This window comes from Bos taurus, chromosome 14 (assembly GCF_002263795.3).
Source record: "Bos taurus isolate L1 Dominette 01449 registration number 42190680 breed Hereford chromosome 14, ARS-UCD2.0, whole genome shotgun sequence".
Classification (NCBI taxonomy): domain Eukaryota; kingdom Metazoa; phylum Chordata; class Mammalia; order Artiodactyla; family Bovidae; genus Bos; species Bos taurus.
Genome location: NC_037341.1, coordinates 65,664,691 through 65,686,539, shown reverse-complemented (window position 1 = coordinate 65,686,539; position 21,849 = coordinate 65,664,691). Strand labels below are relative to the sequence as shown.

The 21,849-nt window shown below is 37.9% G+C and overlaps 1 protein-coding gene across 3 annotated transcripts in view; it reads right to left on the bottom strand.

Annotated features, from left to right (window-relative positions):
• STK3 (serine/threonine kinase 3) overlaps nt 1-21,849 on the bottom strand; it is a 311,132-nt gene that overhangs the window by 100,038 nt on the left and 189,245 nt on the right. The gene's annotated exons all lie outside the window — the stretch shown is intronic.

Genomic DNA, 21,849 nt, shown 5'->3' with positions numbered 1-21,849 from the left:
ACTACTAATTTTCATGTAAGGACATACATACAGTGTTATCCTAAGCACCAACGATCCAACATAACCAAAAGAATTCAAAGGAAGGCTTTAGGTATTAAAACTCAAGCAATAGAAATTGTTTGATGAAACTGAAGGTGGCCAGTTGTTCTTAAAGTAGGATTAAGATAGATAAGGTAGATAATCAACAAAGAATATATAACAAAATAAATAAAAGAGAGCACATTAAAGACAGAATGTGTTGGCACTATTATAACAGCCTTAATAATGTTTATAACTTTGTACAAAGCCATTAGCTTTTAAAAAATTATTATAAATATACATTACATAAAATCTACCATCTTAATCATTTTTCAGGGCACAATTCTATGGCATTAGGAACATTTACAGTTATCATCCAACCATCAACACCCTATTCCAAAAATGTTTCATTATCTCAAACAGAAATTCTGTACCCATTAAAAACTAACTCCTCATTCCTCCCTTCTCCCAATCCTATTCTACTTTCTCATAGAAAGTATGGAATCTCTGTTCTATTTTCTGTCACAATGAATTCACCTATTCTAGGCACCTCATATAGGTAGAATCATGTTTTCGTGTCTGGCTTATTTCATTTAGCAAAATGTTTTCAAAGTTCATCCAAATTGTCCCAGATGTCAGAATTTCATTCCTTTTTAAGACTGAATGGTTTTTCACCGTGTGTGTGCAAACACACACACCCCACCACCATCACCACCACCTTCTGTTTATCCATTCACTTGTTAATGGACATTAAGGTGTTTACACCTCTTGGTTATTATGAATAATGCTCTGAATATTGGTATATAAGTATCTATAGATACATGGTCCTTGACTTCTGATGGTTCAACTTGTATTTTTCAATGCTACAACAGTATAAAAGAGAAACACATTCAGTAGAAACAGTACTTTGAATTTTAAACTTTTCCCAGCCTTAGCAACATTTGGTAGGAGCTACTCTCATGAAGCTCTGTGACAGCAGCAGCCAGTCACGTGATCGGGGATGTAAAGAACCCAACTTTTACAACTTTCTGTACCTATAAAACCATTCTGTGTTTCACAGAATGCTATGGTTCAGCACAGCATTCAACAAATTGTGTGGGATTCCATACTTTATTATAAAACAGACTTTGTGTTAGATGATTTTGCCAAATTGCAGGCCAATCTAAGTGCTCTGAGCACATTTAAGGTAGGCTAGACTAAGCTAGGCCTTTTTTTTTTTTTTTTAGTTTTTATTTATGTTTTTAATTTTATTATTTTTAAACTTTACAAAATTGTATTAGTTTTGCCAAATATCGAAATGAATCCACCACAGGCATACATGTGTTCCCCATCCTGAACCCTCCTCCCTTCTCCCTCCCCATACAATCCCTCTGGGTCGTCCCAGTGCACCAGCCCCAAGCATCCAGTATCGTGCATCGAACCTGGACTGGCAACTCGTTTCATACATGATATTATACATGTTTCAATGCCATTCTCCCATATCTTCCCACCCTCTCCCTCTCCAACAGAGTCCATAAGACTGTTCTATACATCAGTGTCTCTTTTGCTGTCTCGTACACAGGGTTATTGTTACCATCTTTCTAAATTCCATATATATGAGTTAGTATACTGTATTGGTGTTTTTCTTTCTGGCTTACTTCACTCTGTATAATAGGCTCCAGTTTCATCCACCTCATTAGAACTGATTCAAATGTATTCTTTTTAATGGCTGAGTAATACTCCATTGTGTATATGTACCACAGCTTTCTTATCCATTCATCTGCTGATGGACATCTACGTTGCTTCCACGTCCTGGCTATTATAAACAGTGCTGTGATGAACATTGGGGTACATGTGTCTCTTTCCCTTCTGGTTTCCTCAATGTGTGTGCCCAGCAGTGGGATTGCTGGATCATAAGGCAGTTCTATTTCCAGTTTTTTAAGGAATCTCCACACTGTTCTCTATAGTGGCTGTACTAGTTTGCATTCCCACCAACAGCTTTAACAAGTGGTGCTGGGAAATCTGGTCAACCACTTGTAAAAGAATGAAACTAGAACACTTTCGAACACCATACACAAAAATAAACTCAAAATGGATTAAAGATCTAAATGTAAGACCAGAAACTATAAAACTCCTAGAGGAGAACATAGGCAAAACACTCTCTGACATACATCACAGCAGGATCCTCTATGACCCACCTCCCAGAATATTGGAAATAAAAGCAAAAATAAACAAACGGGACCTAATTAAACTTAAAAGCTTCAGCACATCAAAGGAAACTATTAGCAAGGTGAAAAGGCAGCCTTCAGAATGGGAGAAAATAATAGCAAATGAAGCAACTGACAAACAACTAATCTCAAAAATACACAAGCAACTCCTACAGCTCAACTCCAGAAAAATAAATGACCCAATCAAAAAATGGGCCAAAGAACTAAATAGACATTTCTCCAAAGAAGACATACAGATGGCTAACAAACACATGAAAAGATGCTCAACATCACTCATTATCAGAGAAATGCAAATCAAAATCACTATGAGGTACCATTTCACACCAGTCAGAATGGCTGCGATCCAAAAGTCTACAATCAATAAATGCTGGAGAGGGTGTGGAGAAAAGGGAACCCTCTTACACTGTTGGTGGGAATGCAAACTAAGCTAGGCTTTTTGATAGGTTAGGTATATTAAATGCATTTTTGACTTAATCATAGCTTCAACTAGTGAGTTACTTAAGATGTAACCTCATCAAATGTTAAGGGGGATCTGTATTTGAGTCCCTGCTCTCAACTCTTTTGAGAGCACTTGGAAGTACAAATTATATGCTTTCTGCATTGGCTGCACCATTTTATACTCCAAGAGTGTACAGGGTTGCAACTTCTCCACATTCTCCCCAACACTTGTTCCCCGACCCCCTCCCTTTTGCTAACAGACATCCTAATGGATATGTGGTATCTCATTGTGGTTTGATTTCCATTTTCCTAAAAACTAGTGATGTTTAGCATCTTTTCATGAGCTTATTGGCCATCTGTATATCTTCTTTGGAGAAATCTGTATTCAAGTCCTTTGCTCATTTAGTGTTATAGGCTGTTTTTATTGTTAAGCCAAATAAGTTCTTTTTAGGTTGGGTATTAATCCCTTATCAGATATATGATTTGCAATTATTTTTCTCCATTCTATAGGCTGTCTTTTTACTCTCTTGGCAGTTTCTGTGACACACAAAAGCTTTTATTTTGATGAAGTCCAATTTATCTTTTTCTTTTGTTGCATGTATTTTTGTTGTCATATCCCAGCCATTGGCTTTTAAATGAAATACACAGAAGAATCAAGTCAGTGACATAAGTATGAACCAAAAATGCTCTTTAGAATGTTCACCAAAAGATAAACTGGAATAGGGCCAAAAAACTAAACTAACAAATTCTGTTTGAGAAACCAAGCAATGTGCTATTTGGAAAAACTTGATCTTGTACTGAGATTCATTTATATCTACTTCACTTTAAGTAAAAACAAACAAACAAAACCTAAGTTCTGACAGAAAGTTGAAATGGAAATACTGGAGAACAGGAACATCCACTTTGTTCTCAGCAGTTTGACAGCCCTCCTCTTCCTAAACTTACAGTATAAACTCAGCATTATATCTCAAGTCCTTTGCTCGTCTTTCATGAGCTTCTCTTCCTTTAGAAGACTTCTTCATTCTTATGCCTTCAACTATCTTACGTGTTGAGGACTCACAAATTCTGAAAATCTTCCTGACTTTATTTACTACTTACAAGCTTAATGATGTTTAAAACTCAACAATCTCAAATGAGATCATTTCATCCATCTCCATGGCCCTTCTAGTCTGCCTCCAGCCCCAAAAACAACCACTGCAAAGCACAGGTATCTTCATTAGCTATCTGAGAGCAGAATTTCAATGTCGTCATGGCTTTACTCTTTTTCATTTCCTATATACCAACAGTCAACAAGTTCTTCAAAAAAATTTTCTTGGTTCCGTCTCTTCCATTCTCACTGCTCCTGAGTATATTCCTCAACTCATGTCTGGGTAACTGAAGGAAGAGCACCCCAACCTTCTAGAATCAGAGAGATGTTAGTTCAATTCCTAGTGCAAATCACTTACTAGACTTAAGACCTTTGCTTGGTGATTTGGTCACTCAGACGAGTCCGACTCTTGTGACCCCATGGACCGTAGCCAACAAGGCTCCTCTGTCCGTGGGATTTCCCAAGCAAGGACTGGGGTGAACTGCCATTTCCTTCTCTGGAGGATGTTCCCGACTCAGGGATCGAATGTGGGTCTCCCATATCGTAGGTGGATTCTTTACCCACTGAACCACCGGGGAAGCCGTCTTAAGACCTTTTAGTAAAGCTATTTAAACTCTCTGAACTTGGGTTTCTTTCATTGGTGTTATGATGATTAAATGAGAAAAGGTATGCCAAATGCTTCCATGCTACTAGGAATAAGGTAGTTTCACCTTTAAAGTATACATACTACACCAATGTTTCTTGAAAACTACTTGTATTATATAATATTCTTCTGCTAAAGAATCTATAATGGCTCCCAGTTCTTACCTGCACTGAAAGCTAAACAAAGCTGCCTAGACTTTAATGTCCTTGTTATCTTGTTTTACACAGTCAACCTATTTTCCCATTGTTCATGTATCATGCAATAGAGTCAGGCTGACCTCAACTGAGTCTCTAGCAGCCATAAACCCATATCATGCTATGCTCATTAAGACTTCATCTTTGTTTGTGTCTTCTTCACTACCCAGGATGGTCTTTCCTCGCTAATTCATTTTAATTAAATCCTATTACCTTCATGTGGAGAAGGAAATGGCAACCCACTCCAGTGTTCTTGCCTGGAGAATCCCAGGGACAGGGGAGCCTGGTAGGCTACCGTCTATGGGGTCACACAGAGTCGGACATGACTGAAGTGACTTAGCACAGCATAGCATTACCTTCATGGCTAATTCAGTCTTTATTAATTATTCCCTTTTTCAAACTTTGAGAATTTATAACCTGCCTTACAGGTTGCACTTCTGCATTTAAATTTATGATCTCATACTGTAACTGTTCCATAAAATCTTTTATAAATACAATACCTATGGACAAGAAAGCCTTATCATAACTATCTCTGAATCTACTAAAGTACTCCATTCAGTACCCCATGAAGTGTAAGTATTCATTGTATATTTACTTTTTCACAGAACTATAAAATCATGAAGCTTTAATAATTCAACCCCTTATTTTATACATAAAAAAACCAAGGCCCATAGAAAGTAAGGGACTTCCCCAAGGTCACACACCTATTTAAAAGTAGAACTGGGACTAAGAAACTAGTTCCTTCATGTCTTAATCCATTATTCCACCAAGTACGTGTACCTTATTTACATTTTAAATTTTGATCTACTTGAATGTTTAAGGTAGAGGTGCAAGTTTACACTTTTCGCAGCTTACGTCACCAGATCTTTTGCTGAAAGGGCCCCATACAAATCACTTGTTCCATCCTAGTCAAAGCCACTGTCGTCTCTCAGATTATTACAACCACCTCCTAGCAGTTTTCACTTTTTGCCCTATTTGTTCCCATTAGTCTCCCATATAACAGGCAGACTGATCCTTTCAAAACACAAATCACATCATGTTACTCTCTGACTCACCAACCCCGCATTTGGCCTCCCATCACAGTTACCAAAAAGCCCAAAATCCTTATCTTGGCCAAATGTGATCTGGCCCAGGAACACCTGCCAATCCCGTCTCCTATCACATTCCTTCTCACTCACCAAGCTCCAGCCAGCCTGGCCTCCGGTGCTGTTTCTTGAGCATTTGAAGCATGTTCCTCTTCAGCCTTTTAAACTGGCTGATCTCTTAGCCTGGAATGCTCTTCTTTAAGGCAGTTTTATTTTCTTCTTAACTCAGGTCTCCATTTATATGCTAGATGTTACCTCTTTAGTGAGGCATTTTCTGACCACCAATCCAAAATCGAAGTTCCCATCAATCTTTTACCCTTCTATATTTTTCATCGCCTGTACCTGGCTTTTCTACCATTAGAATCTAAGTTTGATGAAGGCAAGGAAGCCTTCTTTTTCACAGATGAACTCCCAATGCTTAGAACACCTGGTATACAGTAGGGACTTCATACATTAATTTATTTAATAAATGAAGTAATTAATATAATTACTTATTAATTCATTTAACAAGCATTTATTGTAAATTCATAATATGTCAAGGAGTGGACTAGGCATTGGAGATACAAAGAATAAGAAACAGTTTTGCTCCACTTTTGTTTTTTTTAAGAAGTTTGAAGTCTAAGAGAAATTGCCTGACATATGAAAAATAAATTACAAGGCAATTTGTTAAATGCTGTGTTGGCAAATAACAGGAATAAAAAAAGCAGGGCCCTTCACTCTACCTCTTATCAAATGAAGAAAGCCTCACAGAGGATACTGCCTTTAAATTAAGTTCTTAAAGGATGAGAAGACTATAATACTTAATGTTGTTGTTGTTCAGTTGCCCAGTCATGTCTGATTCTTTGTGACCCCATGGACTGCAGCATATACACACACACACACACACACACACACACATATATATATATACACACAATATTTAATATATGTACATAAAGGCATGCTTCATATTAAAACTTGTTTTTACAACAGAACTACACTTAGACATCCATTCTCAGTTTAGATACCCCAAGTCTGAAACAGGTGCCATATTTTTGTGTTGTTATATCAGCTTTTGTGCTTATCTACACTGATCATATACCTACTACACAATACTGTAATTGTAGGTGTATCTGACTTGTCCAAATCTATTGGACTATAAAATCTATAAGGGAAGTAATCAGATCTTGTTAACAATTATATATCTGGTACCCATTACAAAGTCTTGTTCTCATTACAAAATCCATTATATTAACATTAAAGCCCTATTTATGAGGTAGTGCTGAAGCACAGAATGTTATATACTAGGTTCTACCACAGAATTTTATTTAAATCAACTAGTTATTTAAAACACAGAATGGCTATAAAGAAACTAGGAGGAAAAATACTGTGAATTAGAATTATTCAGTCAATTATTTATTGAATAGGTATCATCAATGAGTTAAAAGCACTCTACTAAGGACTTTTTGTGGGTCACTCCTATTTAATCCCCCATTAATACTGTGAGACACTGCTGTCCCCATTGTGTAACTGATGAAACTGAAGTTCAAATGGTTTAATCATTTGTCCAGGATCATATAACCAATAAGTGGAGAAGCAAGGATTCTAACCAGGTTGTTTGATTCTAAAGCCCAATGGCTAACTTCCAATTTTATAAGGTTTTAATTTATTTACAACATTTCTCGACTCTAGGTTAATTTCTATTATAGGTCAGCTATAGCATGTTTCATTTTGCTAAGTTAAGAGATGAAGAAACTGATATACGCATAAGTAAACTAATTTGCATGTGCTAAGTCACTTCGGCCGTGCCCGACTCTTTGCGACCCCAAGGACTGTAGCCTGCCAGGCTCCTCTGTCCATAGCATTTTCCAGGCAAGAATACTGAAGTGGGTTCCCATGCCCTCCTCCAGGGGATATTCCTGACCCAGGGATCAAATCCTGATCTCTCATGTCTCCTGCCTTGCAGACAGGTTCTTTACCACTAGTGCCACCGGGGAAGCCCAAACTAATTTGCACTTTGGTCAAAAAGTTAACAAAAAAGGTTGAGATTTACTCTTTTCAGTAGATTCCACTAAGGAAGGAAGAAAGAAGTTGATTTTCTACCAGTCCTTAAAAAAAATCTACTGCTAGTTTAATATCTTATTTTACTGTGGTTGCAACCAGTTAATTCCCAAAATACTAAGCTAAATCTATTTTTATATGTGTGAGTCATTTATCTCTCATTCTTGTAAGATTCAGTACTGTGACCATTAAATTTAATAAGAAACATAACATCTGGTTGATGTGAAATAATACTTTGAAATCTTTCTATATTCTGTATCGGAATTGAATCTATGCTGAGGTAATGAAGCTTGCGTCTCTGGATTCACATAACTGGCTTAGATAACCTATAAAATTATAAAAACACTGAATCAAGTTTGGAAGGGATAGCCTTTCCTGCGTATTACTTGCACTTACATAGTCACTTTGCTAAAGGATGCTAAACCAATTTACAAACTGACAGTAAAAGAAAAAAAAAATGAGCAATCAGGTCACTAACGAGAAGGTGGCATCCAAACAGTGAGCAATAAAGCACAGAAGGGGTGAGGAGCTGTTTTCTTATGAAATTAGAAAACTCAAATACTAATAATTTGGTGATGGTGTTGAGAACGTTTCAGTTAACACTTTTTACTTTTCTAAATCATTAACTCAAATTATTCCTGATCTTTCATACGGCTATTAAAATTTCATTTGATTCTTTTAACATTTTCATAATAAAAGAGCTATTTATAATGTTTTTCCAAAGTTACACTTCATTTATACATACTCTGCTATTTCTTACAAGAGAAAAGCAGAAGGAAAACATGTTGATACTTTATAGAAAAAGGTCTGCAGAGCAGATGCTTCCCCACTGTAGAGAGCCGCCAATTCCAGTAAGGAATACAATAGCATTTTCAATCAGCGGTCATCATGTGCCAGGAATGCAAAACAGAGCACTGACGATAATCCAGGTTATGAATCATAAAATCCACATGGAATACAAATATTTGAAAACATTATTAGGAAATCCTACTCCACTGCTGAGACAGATTTATGCAATAACGGCCTGAGAAATAATCAGAGCCACTGCACTAGGTGTCTTTACATTTGCAATATCTTCCACCTTAAAAAATTTTCTAAATATTCAGCTACTATCTGATTTAAAGGATATTAACACAAACATTTTAGAAAGTATTTGTCATTTCTAACATGAATAAGACTATTCTTAGATAAATGGGTGTCTTTTTACTTTGCAATGTTCTAATTATTTTATTTTTCTCCTTGAAATGATATTAAATTCTTTATTACCTATACAATTCTATACCATTATGTTACCGTTACAGAACTTATCCCAGTGGCACTGATTCAATTAGATACTCCTGTTGAGTATTCAGGACTTCCCTAGTGGCTCAGCAGTGAAGAATCTGCCTGCAATGCAGGAGATGCAGGTTCGATCCCTGGATCAGGAAGATCCCCTAGAAGAGGGCACAGCAACCCACTCCCGTTTTCTTGCCTGAAGAATCCCTCGTCCTGAAGGACGAGGAACCTGGTGGGCTGCAGTCCATGGGGTCGCATTGAGTTTGCATACTACTACAGCATGAGAAGGATTATTTTTCAGGAAAAAAAAAAAAAGAATGTGATGAAATTAAAGTAGACACAAACAGATGGATAGATACACCATGTTCTTGGATTGGAAGACTCAATATTGTGAAAATGACTATGCTACCCAAAGCAATCTACAGATTCAGTGCAATCCCTATCAAATTACCTATGGCATTTTTCATAGAATTTTTTACATTCTATGTAAAAATTGTAAAATAGAACAAAATATTCTACAATTTGTATGGAAACACTAAAGACCTGACTAGCCATAGCATTCTTGAGAAAGAAAGACAAAGTTGGAGGAATCAGGTTCCCTGACTTCAAATTATACAAAGCTTCAATCATCAAGACAGTATGGTACTGGCACAAAAACAGATCAGTGGACACGACAGAAAGCCCAGAGATAAAGCCACACACCTACGGTCACCTAATCAATGACAAAGGAGACAAGAATATACAACGGAGAAAAGACAGTCTTTTGAATAAGTAGTGCTGGGAAAACTGGACAGCTACACATAAAAGAATGAAACACTCCCTAAAACCACACACAAAAATAAACTCAAAATAGTGTAAAGACCTAAATGTTAGGCCAGATACTATAAAACTCTTAGAGGAAAACACAGGCAAATATTCTCTGACATAAATCACCACAAGATCTTTTTTGACCTACCTCCTCGAGTAATGAAAGTAAAAATAAACAAATGGGACCAATTTAAAATAAAAGCTTCTGCACAGCAAAGGAAACCATACACAAGACAAAAAGACAGCCCTCAGAATGGGAGAAAATATTTTCAAGTGAAGCAACAAAGAATTAATCTCTAAAATATACAAACAGCTCATGCAGCTCAATGAAAAACAAAACGAAACAAAACAACCCAATCAGAAAACAGGCAGAAGACCTAAATAGATATTTCTCCAAAGACAACATACAGATGGCCAACAAACATGAAAAAATGCTCAACATCACTAATTAATAGAGAAATGTAAATCAAAACTACAATGAGGTATCACTTCACACCAGTCACAATGGCCACCATCAAAAAGTCTACAAACAAATGCTGGAGAGGGGTATGGAGAAAAGGGAATCTAAATTGATATAGTCACTACAGATGGTGGTTCCTTAGGCAACTAAAAATATAACTAGCATGTGACCCAGCAATCCCACTACTGAGTATATACTCAGAGGAAACTGTAATTCAAAAAGACACATACACCCCAATGTTCACTGCAGCAATATTCACAATAGCCAGGACATGGAAGCAACCTAAATGTCCATCAACAGTGGAATGGGTAAAAAAGATGTGGTCCATGTATATAATGGAGTATTACTCAGACATAAAAAGGAACGAAACTGTGTCATGTGCAGAGATGTGGATGGCTCTTGAGACTGTTATACAGACTATGCTGCTGCTGCTACTGCTGAGTCGCTTCAGTCGTGTCCGACTCTGTGCGACCTCTTAGACGGCAGCCCACTAGGCTCCCCCGTCCCTGGGATTCTCCAGGCAAGAACACTGGAGTAGGTTGCCATTTCCTTCTCCAATGCATGAAAGGAAAAGTGAAAGTGAAGTCGATCAGTCATGTCTGACTCTTAGCGACCCCATGGACTGCACCCCACCAGGCTCCTCCGTCCATGGGATTTTCCAGGCGAGAGTACTGGAGTGGGTTGCCATTGCCTTCTCCATATACAGAGTATAATGTCAGAAAAAGAAAAACAAATATCATATATTAACATATATATGTGGAATCTAGAAAATTTGCAAAGCAGAAACAGAGACACAGACATAGAGAACAAACATATGGATACCAAGGGGGCAAAAGGGTGGGATGAATTGGGAGACTGGGATTGACATATATGCAATACTATGTATAAAAAACATAACTAATGAAACCTATTGTATAGCACAGGGAACTCAATTTGGTGCTTTGTGGTAACCCACATGGGAAAGAAATCCAAAAAAGAGGGCATGTGTGTAAATGTATGGCTGATTTACTCTGTTGTACAGCAGAAACTGACAGACCAGTGTAAAGCATCCAAACTCCAATTAAAAAAAAATTAACTACAATATTATGGACCCAAAAGGCCAAACTGACTTTAAAGAAAAAATTGTAAAAGATTCTAATTCGAATAGATGAATACAGATAATGAAATAGATAATGCCAGTTATATATAAGCAAAAAAAAAAAAGACAATGGAATTTCCTACTTCGGCACATGACAGAGGCACTGAAATCTAATAACTAATTTGTGGTCAAAGAGTCAAATAAGAAATCAACATGGCATATGCAGTGCAGCTTCAAGGAAATGAGCATAAAATTGGGGAAACCTGTGGCAGGGATCTTTCACTTTTCTCCCCATGCAGAACTAAACCAGAGCTTGTGCTTACATGCTAACCTGCGTCACCAAATAGATTTTAATCATTCTTGACTTAGAAAAGGCAAAAATCAAAGGGAACTCTTGTGCAGTTGCTTGTATGCCTCATGCCATGGAAGAGTCCTGTGTACTATTAAAGTAAAGGCACTCTGCACTAGGGCACGTTAAAACTCCTGATGCGACCGAACAGGGCACGCATTCCCTTTACATTCCACTTCCAAACATGGAGAGGCTAGCACTTATTCATCGCTTCTGTTATCCGCACATCTACAGTGTCCACTGTTTCCAGGTTACAAGTGCAACAGCCCACAGCAGGAGCATCTGGCTAACTCTGGTCTCGTTCCGTGCCACCTTCAACCCAAATGAGCTAAGAACTACTGAGAAAACATCAGAAATATTCCCCTTCAAATCGCTGCCCTTAAGCACTGCTTCAGTGCCTGACAGGTTGGGGGAAAAAGTCATAAATTGATATTCGCCCATTAAATATTGCTAAGACTTAACAGTATCTGGAAATCTGTACAAAGAATAAACTTGCTTCCCGCTGCTGTAAGTAGGTGGTCCTTCTACTTCACTGCAAAAGCAGCAGCACAAGAGCTTATACAGCTGCTGCCTTTGACGTATCTGTCTTTAACAAACAGAAATGTCTGCCTTCATGGATCCTAGCTTTTTGCATGTTCACGGGCATGTTTTAAAGTTACATCAAAGCTTTCAGGATCTCCAAGAGTCATAAAAGACTTGTTCATCAGCACAACAAGCAGAAATGGTGAGAAGGCGTGTGGGCAGGACTTCAGAGGCTCCCTGATGCAAGACGGTACAAGTTCCTGGCATTGCATTAAAAGCTTTCAAACACAAGATTATCTTACATCCCCTGTGCACAATACTGATATATCACAGAGTAAATTAAAAGGTAAAGCAACCCTAACCATGACTTCTCTCTTTTCTCCCACAGCCAAAAGCACGTCAAAGGATGAACAAAATATAAAGATTATAAAATCAAGCATTTTAAGATAAAAGGAACTTCTTTAAAAACTGTTGTTGTTACGAACAGTTTATTAAAAATCCACAAGAGGGCACCAAAGACAAAAGGCTAGAACAAATTCCATTAATTTGTGACACACACATAAAACAAGTTTATAAAATAGGTTATTAAATTTACTAACATACTATCAGTATCTTTCAGAAAGCCTAATGGCCACTGATTTTTTAAAAACCTGACATATTTTAAAACAGCACCATCACTGCCATGTTATTTTTCATATAAGCAGTATTTATGTTTCTCAAAAGACATATCTATATTCATTAATACATTCAGTAATCTATCTACATATCTACATGCAGTAATCGCCCCAACGACTTGCATAAAATAGCAGGAGCTCAGGAAACTTGCTGACTCTACAAAATTGACAGAAACATACAATAGGAAATATCAAGTACTCATATCACTTTGTCACTGATTTCTAAATTACATTGATATAAAAAGATTTATAATTGCATTATGTTCTTAGAACAAACAGAACTTAGAGCTAATTTGTCTTTGAAAATAATGTCTTTTTCTCATCTTTTCTTTCTCCTACTCCTTTTCTGCTCTATTAGGATAGTTTTTAGCAATAATCAGAAACTTTAATAAATACTTAACAAAAGAAATCTTTTATAAACTCAGAAATGATAACATTATAAAATGACTTTAAGAAATCAGCTTCCAAAACATACAATTTAGAAGAAAACTGTCTGAATCACAACAAAATACCAATATTAATTTTAGCATGCAGTTTACATTACTGAAACTGCTGATACAAATGACATTCTGGGGCAGAGAAACGTCAAGTCAGGGCAACAAAAACAAGCAGTTCCCCCCAAAACAAATATTTATGACATGTGTGATTTATGCACTGCTCCAGAAATACTTCATGTGCCAGGACATACCTGATTATTTTAAATGTAGATACTTTCGGTGTTGATGATAATCTTGGAGCACTATGCTAAATAATAAGGGGTAAAGTCAGTTAAAGTCCATTGCAAAGAACTGTACACATATATTTATTGACTTGATAAATCTGAAGTATTTGTAAGCACTTACTATGTGCCAGGCAGTACGCTAAGATATAGTCTTTGTCTTTGAGAAATGCACAGGTTAGTGGAGAAAATTAGAAAGTAGACAAATATAAATACAGTGAGTTAAGCATTCGCACAGAGCTCAACACAGGATACCACGGGAGGACACAGGAGCTCTTTAATTTCAAGATCAGTTGGATAAATACCTAGGACTGCAACTGGTAGATCTTATGGTATGTTTAGCTTTGTAAGAAACTCTCTAACAGTGGTACACCATTTATGCTTTTCCACCAACAATGAATGAGAGTTTCTGGTGCCGAGCTTGTTCACCAGCACGTAGTACTGTCAGGGTTTTTTTTCCTTTTTAGGCATTCTAACAAGTATTTAGTGGCAACTCATGGTTGGTGTAACTTGCAATTCCTGATGACAAAAGGTTTTAGGCATCTTTTCACATGCTTTTTTGACATTTATGATCTTTGACAAGGTGTCTGTTCAGTACTTTTCCCCGTTGTTTAAATTGTCTTGTTTTTTTATTGTTGATTTTTAAGGAGCTCGTGTATTTTGGACACAAGTCCTTTCAAATAACGTTCAGCTCAGTTCAGTTGCTCAGTCGTGTCCGACTCTTTGAGACCCCATGAATCACAGCACGCCAGGCCTCCCTGTCCATCACCAACTCCCAGAGTTCACTCAGACTCACGTCCATCGAGTCGGTGATGCCATCAAATAAGGTAGTGCTTTGCAAATATTTTCTCAAACTATGGCTTATCTCTCTCTCCATTTTCCTAATGGTGTCTTTCACAGTGCAGTAGCTTTAGTTTTAATATCACCAGTTGTTTTTTGTTTTTTGTTGTTTTTTTCCCCAAGGATCTTGGTTTTGGTATTTTAACTCAACACCAAACCAAAGGTAACACAGATTTTATACTATGATTTCTTCCAGAAGTTTTCTGGTTTTCAGTTCAGTTCAGTTCAGTCGCTCAGTCGTGTCCAACTCTTTGCGACCCCATGAACCACAGCACTCCAGGCCTCCCTGTCCATCACCAACTCCCGGAGTCCACCCAAACCCATGTCCATTGAGTCAGTGATGCCATCCAACCATCTCATCTTCTGTCGTCCCCTTCTCCTCCTGCCTTCAGTCTGTCCCAGCATCAGGGTCTTTTCAAATGAGTCAGCTCTTCGCATAAGGTGGCCAAAGTATTGGAGTTTCAGCTTCAACATCAGTCCTTCCAATGAACACCCAGGACTGATCTCCTTTAGGATGCACTGGTTAGATCTCCTTGCAGTCCAAGGGACTCTCAAGAGTCTTCTCCAACACCACAGTTCAAAAGCATCAATTGTTCGGCGCTCAGCTTTCTTCACAGTCCAACTCTCACATCCATACATGACTACTGGAAAAACCATAGCCTTGACTGGACGGACCTTTGTTGGCAAAGTAATGTCCTGCTTTTTAATATGCTGTCTAGGTTGGTCATAACTTTCCTTCCAAGGAGTAAGCGTCTTTTAATTTCATGGCTGCAATCACCATGTGCAGTGATTTTGGAGCCCCAAAAAATAAAGTCAGCCACCGTTTCCACTCTTTCCCCATCTATTTGCCATGAAGTGATGGGACCGAATGCCATGATTTTAGTTTTCTGAATGTTAAGCTTTAAGCCAACTTTTTCACTCTCCTATTTCACTTTCCTCAAGAGGCTCTTTAGTTCTTTACTTTCTGCCATAAGGGTGGTGTCATCTGCATACCTGAGGTTATTGATATTTCTCCCGGCAATCTTGATTCCGGCTTGTGCTTCCTCCAGCCCAGCATTTCTCATGATGTACTCTGCATTTAAGTTAAATAAGCAGGGTAACAATATACAGCCTTGACGTACTCCTTTTCCTGTTTGGAACCAGTCTGTTGTTCCATGTCCAGTTCTAACTGTTGCTTCCTGACCTGCATACAGATTTCTCAAGAGGAGTCAGGTGGTCTGGTATTCCCACCTCTTTCAGAATTCCCTGGTTTTACATGTTGTATTAAGGTCTATGATCTATTTCAAGTTAATTTTTGTGAAAGCCTTGAGGTATATGTCTGGCCTCTTTTTTCTTTTCCTCCATATAGGCATCAAGTTGCTCCAGCGCCTTTAAGAGATTATTCTTTCTCCACTGAGTTGCCTTTGTGGCCTTTCCAAAGTCAGCTGACTATATTTGTGTGGGTTTGTGTCTGAGTCCTCTATTCTGTTTCATTGATTTATCACTGATAATACATGTCTATTCTTTTTGTAATACCACAGTCTTGATTATTTTATTTTTACAGACGTTTGTAAATTGGAGTCTTCAAACTATTTTTTCTTATTCATTATTGTGTTGGTTGTTCTAGGCCTTTTGCCTTTCCATGTGATCTTTAGAATCATTTTGTTCAGCAGTTACATGTTAGCTTGCTAGAATTTTTATTGTGGATGAACTGAATCTATACATTAAGAAGAAATGATATCTTAACCACATTTTGAGTCTTTTAATCTGTGAACATGGAATGTTTCTCAGTTTTTTTTAGAACTTTGCTTTTTTAAATCAGTGCACACAGATTCTATACATATTTTGTCAGATTTAAGTATTTCTTTTTTCGTTAAAAGGATTTTTCAGAATTTCCAAATTCCAGTTACTTATTGCTGGTAAACAGAAAGCAAATGAATATTTTACATTGCCCCTGTATCCATGACTTCACTATATTCACTTATTATATAGTTCCAGGAGTTTTTTTTTTTGCCGATTCTTCAAAATTTCCTAGAGAATCATGTCTATGCAGGCCTTTTCAGTCAGTCACGTTATCCCTTTCTTCTAGGGCCTTTCTTCTCAGTATAAAAATTTAGTAATATTCTGACCATTAAACAACTAAAGGAAAAACAACAAGTTATTCATAACCAGACTTCTTGATAGAGTAGTCAGAGCCTTTGTTTCTTTCCTTCATCATGTTCTCTTTCCACCTTGTATCATACTGTGGCTGAAGTACTCTTTACAGGGCAACTTTCTGGGTAAGATGAGATCATTTAGAACCTATTTAATTTGAGGTGTCCATGGGTCATCCAAGTCTTTCTGTAGCAGGAAGCAGCATATGCATTTTTTTAACCCCAAGGGAGAGAGCTCAGGCAGTTAGGGAATCAACAGACTTTCTGCATCTGGTGATTAAACCTTAAGCAAGAGTGGGGTTGCTCAAAAAGTCTTTAAAGAAAAACATCGGCTGCTGCTTCTGCTGAGACCACTTCTTAGGTCACCTCATTTGCCTAATTAACTCCTTATCCTTCAGGAGTCATTTCAGCCTTTGATCCCTCTGGAAAGGGAGGCTCTTTCATGGTACTCCTCCACGGCTTTGGTTTGTCGTTGTTGTTCAGTTGCTAGGTTGGGTCTGACTCTTTGTGACCCCATGGACTGCAGTGGGCCAGGCTTCTCTGTCTTTCACTATCTCAATGGAGTTTGCTCAAACTAATGTTGACTGGAATATTTGCTAGAATGTCTAAAATGCCAAAAACAAAACACCCCACAAAACCTGACAATACTAAGTGCTGGTGGACATGCTCAGGAACCAAAACTCTCATTTGCTGGTGAACATGAAAAAATGGTTTAACACTGTTAGAGGACACAGCAGTGTTTTACAAAGCTAAACATACCATGGGATCTGCCAATTACAGTCCTAGATATTCTACCAATTACAGTCCTTAGGTATGTTACCCAAATGATCTGAAAATTTCCATCCACACAAAAGCCGGTATGAAAATGTTTACAGCCACTTTATTCATGCCAAAAGTTAGAAACGACCAAGATATCCTTCAATAGACGAATGGAAAAACAAATTGTGATACATCCATGCAAAGGAATACTGTTTAGTTAAAAATTAAAATGGGGTTAATTTTAAAAAGGGATGAATCTTAAATGCTTATTGTTAAGTGAGACAAGTCAGTCTGAAAAGGCTACATACTGTTTGATTCCAATTACACGACATGGAAAAGGCAGAACTATAGATGGTAAACAGAAGAGCAACTGCAGGGTTTGATGGGTAGAGGGGAGCTGAACAGGTAGCACAGGGATTTGGGGGCAGTGCAAGTATTCTTCAGTGTACTGCAGTGGTAAATATGTAACACCATGCATTTGTCAAAACTCATAAGATGTTTATACAATAAAGAGTGAAGCTTAACGTATGCAAGATCTCAGGATGTAATGCAGAATGTGACACACACCAAAACATCTAACTGCATTACAAATGTATGAAAGAACTTCACTGAGCAAGGTGGGCAGAGAAGGTACTAACCCAAGTAACCCTGAAAGTGCATGGAGTTTGTAAGACTTAAAAAGCATCGTACTAAGCACCGTGCTCTACTTGATAAAGTTGTTCCCATGGGGACATGCCTAACAATTCAGAAACGACTCTACATGCACACAGGAACTGAAACACTTGGCAAAGTGGCTGGTACAGGTGCAGGGAACCAGGTTTCTCACCACTGCGGCAGTTATAAACAAGCAAGGAGACAGAGAGAACGACCCACGTGGTAACGGATTAGAACTCAGAGACACCAGTATGAATTCACGCTTAGTTTAATATTGAAACAGATGAAGATATATATATATATATATACATGCACACACATATACGTATGTATGTATGAAGACACAGTATACACACATATATATATATATGTATCTGCTTGGTTTATCTGCTGAGAGGAGTCGATAAAGGGACAATACTCCCACAGCAGCAACAAGTACACCTACAGTCCGGATCATAGTTTCTGATACCATTTGCTAATAAGGAACTAGTCTCCTAGGATTCTAGAAGCTGTGGCAGGAAATATATAAACTGAGTCTAGAGGATCTTACAGTGTCAGAGAATAAGGAAGAAGTAAAGTAAAAGCAAACCCACAATGATGCGGTTATGTCAAAGGGACAAAGGAGTCAATCATAAAAGGAGGCTCCAATGTCCACAGCTGGAACAACTGGAACAAGAGAATAGTATGGAAGTATTGGATTATAACTCAAAGTGTAAACTAAATAACCATGAGTCAGTAAGATATATATGACTGAATAAGTAAAGGGAGAAAACAGACAAATCTCCTATACAGAAGAATTCCAAATAACTTATGTAGACACTTTGCCCTCCAAGAGGGGGAGCATAACTCCCCATTTCTCAAGTGTGGGCTCCATATTATGATGTCCTTCCAAAGAGTACAGGATGGAAAGGAGGAAAGAGTAATTTCATCGTGCAGAAACCTGACAAACACCATGTCAGCCAAGTGATCATGGTAACACTGACAGTGACAAGTCATATTAACAGAGCGTACTTGTGATAATGTGATACAAGAAGAAACACAGACTTGATCTGTCTCCAGTTCCTGGCACAGTGCTTCTAAAACCCTTATAATTTCCTGAGTGATATGCGTGGGAGGAGCACATTTTGGTATTCACAATAAGTCCCTTTCCACCATATCTGGGTTTTGCTAATACGGACACTCTTAAAGGATGAGGGCTGGCTGCCAGAGGAACCATGTGATTAGAGGGCTGGAACTTTTAGGCCTACCCTCCTGACCTCCAGGAAGGAGAAAGGAGTTAGGGATTGAGTTAATCACCAATGGCCGATATTTTAATCAATCGTATCTCTGTCGTGGAACCTCCATAAAACCTCTAAAAGGAGTGTTTTGGAGAGTTTCCTGGTTGGTGAATACACTGGGGTGCCAGGAGAGTGACATGTCCAGAGTGGGCATGGACCCCCACAACCCCCTTCTTCATACCCCATTACCCCAGGTGATTCTTCCATTGGGCTATTCCTGAGTTATATCCCATACTTGTAATAGTAAGTAAAGTGTTTTCCTGAGTTCTGTGAGTTATTCCAGAAAATTAATGAATCTCAGGAGGGCACTATGGAACCCCTGACTTATAGCCAGTTGGTCCAAGTACGGGAGACCTACACTTGTGAGAAGCATCTGAAGTGAGGGAAGAGACGGACTGGTGAGACTGAGTCCATAATCTGTAGGGTCTGTAGGGTCTGTGCTAACTCCAGGTCGTTAGCATCAGGATGAATTAAACTGTAAGACACCCAGTTGGTGAACCAGAGAATTGTTTGGGGTAGAAAACCCACACATCTGGTATCAGAAGTTTTACAAATAGAGGAAATGAGTTTTTCTTTAATGCTCTTGATATAAATGAGATAAGACTAGCCTTTAGCTCTACAGTCTCTCTCTCCAAAATGAATAACCTCAGTGTCATCATAAGAAAAAAACATCAAACAAATCCCAATTGAGGGACATTCTACAAAATACCTAATTAAATTCCTCAAATTTCTCAAGGTCACCAAAAACAGGTAATCTGAGAAACTGTGACAGCAAGAGGAGTCTAAGGAGACATGGGGTGGTGACTAAATGTTAATGAAAAGTGGTATCCTGGATGGGTCCTGAAACAGAAAAAATGACGCCAGGTGAGAACTTAGTAAATATGGATAGAGTATGGATCTTAGTTGAAAACATTTATCAAGACTGGTTCATTAATTACAACAAATGCAGTGCACTAACATAAGATGTTAATAACAGGGGAAACTGGATATGAGTATATGGGAACTCTGTACAACTACTTTCACAATTCTTCTATAAATCTAAAAGTGTCAAAAATTAAAAGTTACTTCAAAAAATAAAATGGAAGAAGTTCTTCACTTTTTTATTTGAATAAATAATACTAAATAAATACTTACTAAATAAATATTTACGCTATAAAGCCCAACACTAGAATCTACAGTTCAATGGTTCTTATCTACATTAGAATCAGCTAGGGACTTTAAAAAAATTCTGATGCCTGGGCTTCAGTTTATATCAATTACATCAGAAATTTTTCAGAGTAAGGAATTCTCCATGGTCCAGTGGTTAAGATTTCATGCTTCCACTGCAGGAGGCATGGATTCGATCCCTAGTCAGGGGTTTAAGATTCCACCATGCCCAGAGACATGGACTAAATTTTTTTTTAGTTAATTAATTAAAAAAAAAAAAAAAAAACACGAATTCGCCAGAGTAAAAACCAAGGATTACTGGGGGATTTTTTTCCCCTCCAGAAGTAGATAGGTTGTTCAAATGTATAAAGAGAGATTAAGTGACAGTCATTTGCTGAATATTCAATGCATGCATGCTAAGTCACTTCAGTTGTGTCTGACTCTTTGCAACCCCATGGACTGTAGCCCACCAGGTTCTTCCACCATGGGATGTTCCAGGTAAGAATACTGGAGTGGGTTGTCATGCCCTTCTCCAAGGGATCTTCCTGACCCCGGGATAGAACCCAAGTCTCTTGTCTCCTGCATTGGCAAGCTAATTCTTTACCACTAGCACTACCTACCGGAGAAGGCAATGGCACCCCACTCCAGTATTCTTGCCTGGAAAATCCCATGGACGGAGGAGCCTGGTTGTCTGCAGTCCATGGGGCCGCTAAGAGTCGGACACGAGTGAGTGGCTTCACTTTCACTTTTCACTTTCATGCACTGGAGAAGGAAATGGCAACCCACTCCAGTGTTCTTGCCTGGGGAATCCCAGAGACGGGGCAGCCTGGTGGGCTGCCGTCTATGGGGTCACACAGAGTCGGACACGACTGAAGCGATTTAGCAGCAGCAGCGCTACCTACATTATAGTAAACATTACAAATTCCAAGGAATCATTTTTTCCATTGGAGATAACTAAAATATACAGACTTTAAGTGATTTTTGTATACAATTTTTTGTATTGACTAGAACAGAACTCTGCACTCCATTATTTAACCAAAAAGTTTGTTGGACTCTCTTTTCCAAATAAGATATTTTAAAAAATATTTAGCAAATTTCTGTATGAATATGCTTTAAAACAAGAATGCCCTGGAGCATATCTTATTTTTGAAGAGGTATCCTTTATTGGATAAGACTGTTTAAACTTTTACATGGCAGAAATAATTCACATAGATTTACTTTATACCCTACTATGAATACTCCTTGGTAGAAACAAAATGTCATCTTTGTAGAAAGTTGCATTGAGTAGAAAGACCAGCTTCATTAGAAGACACTCTTTAAAAAGCAGACTTTCTATAGCTAATTCAGGAACTTACAGTAAATATGAACAAATATATGCTTTTTAATCAACTCACACTAAGGATTTGGGAATATCTTCCACTGACATTCAGAAAACAAATAATTTTC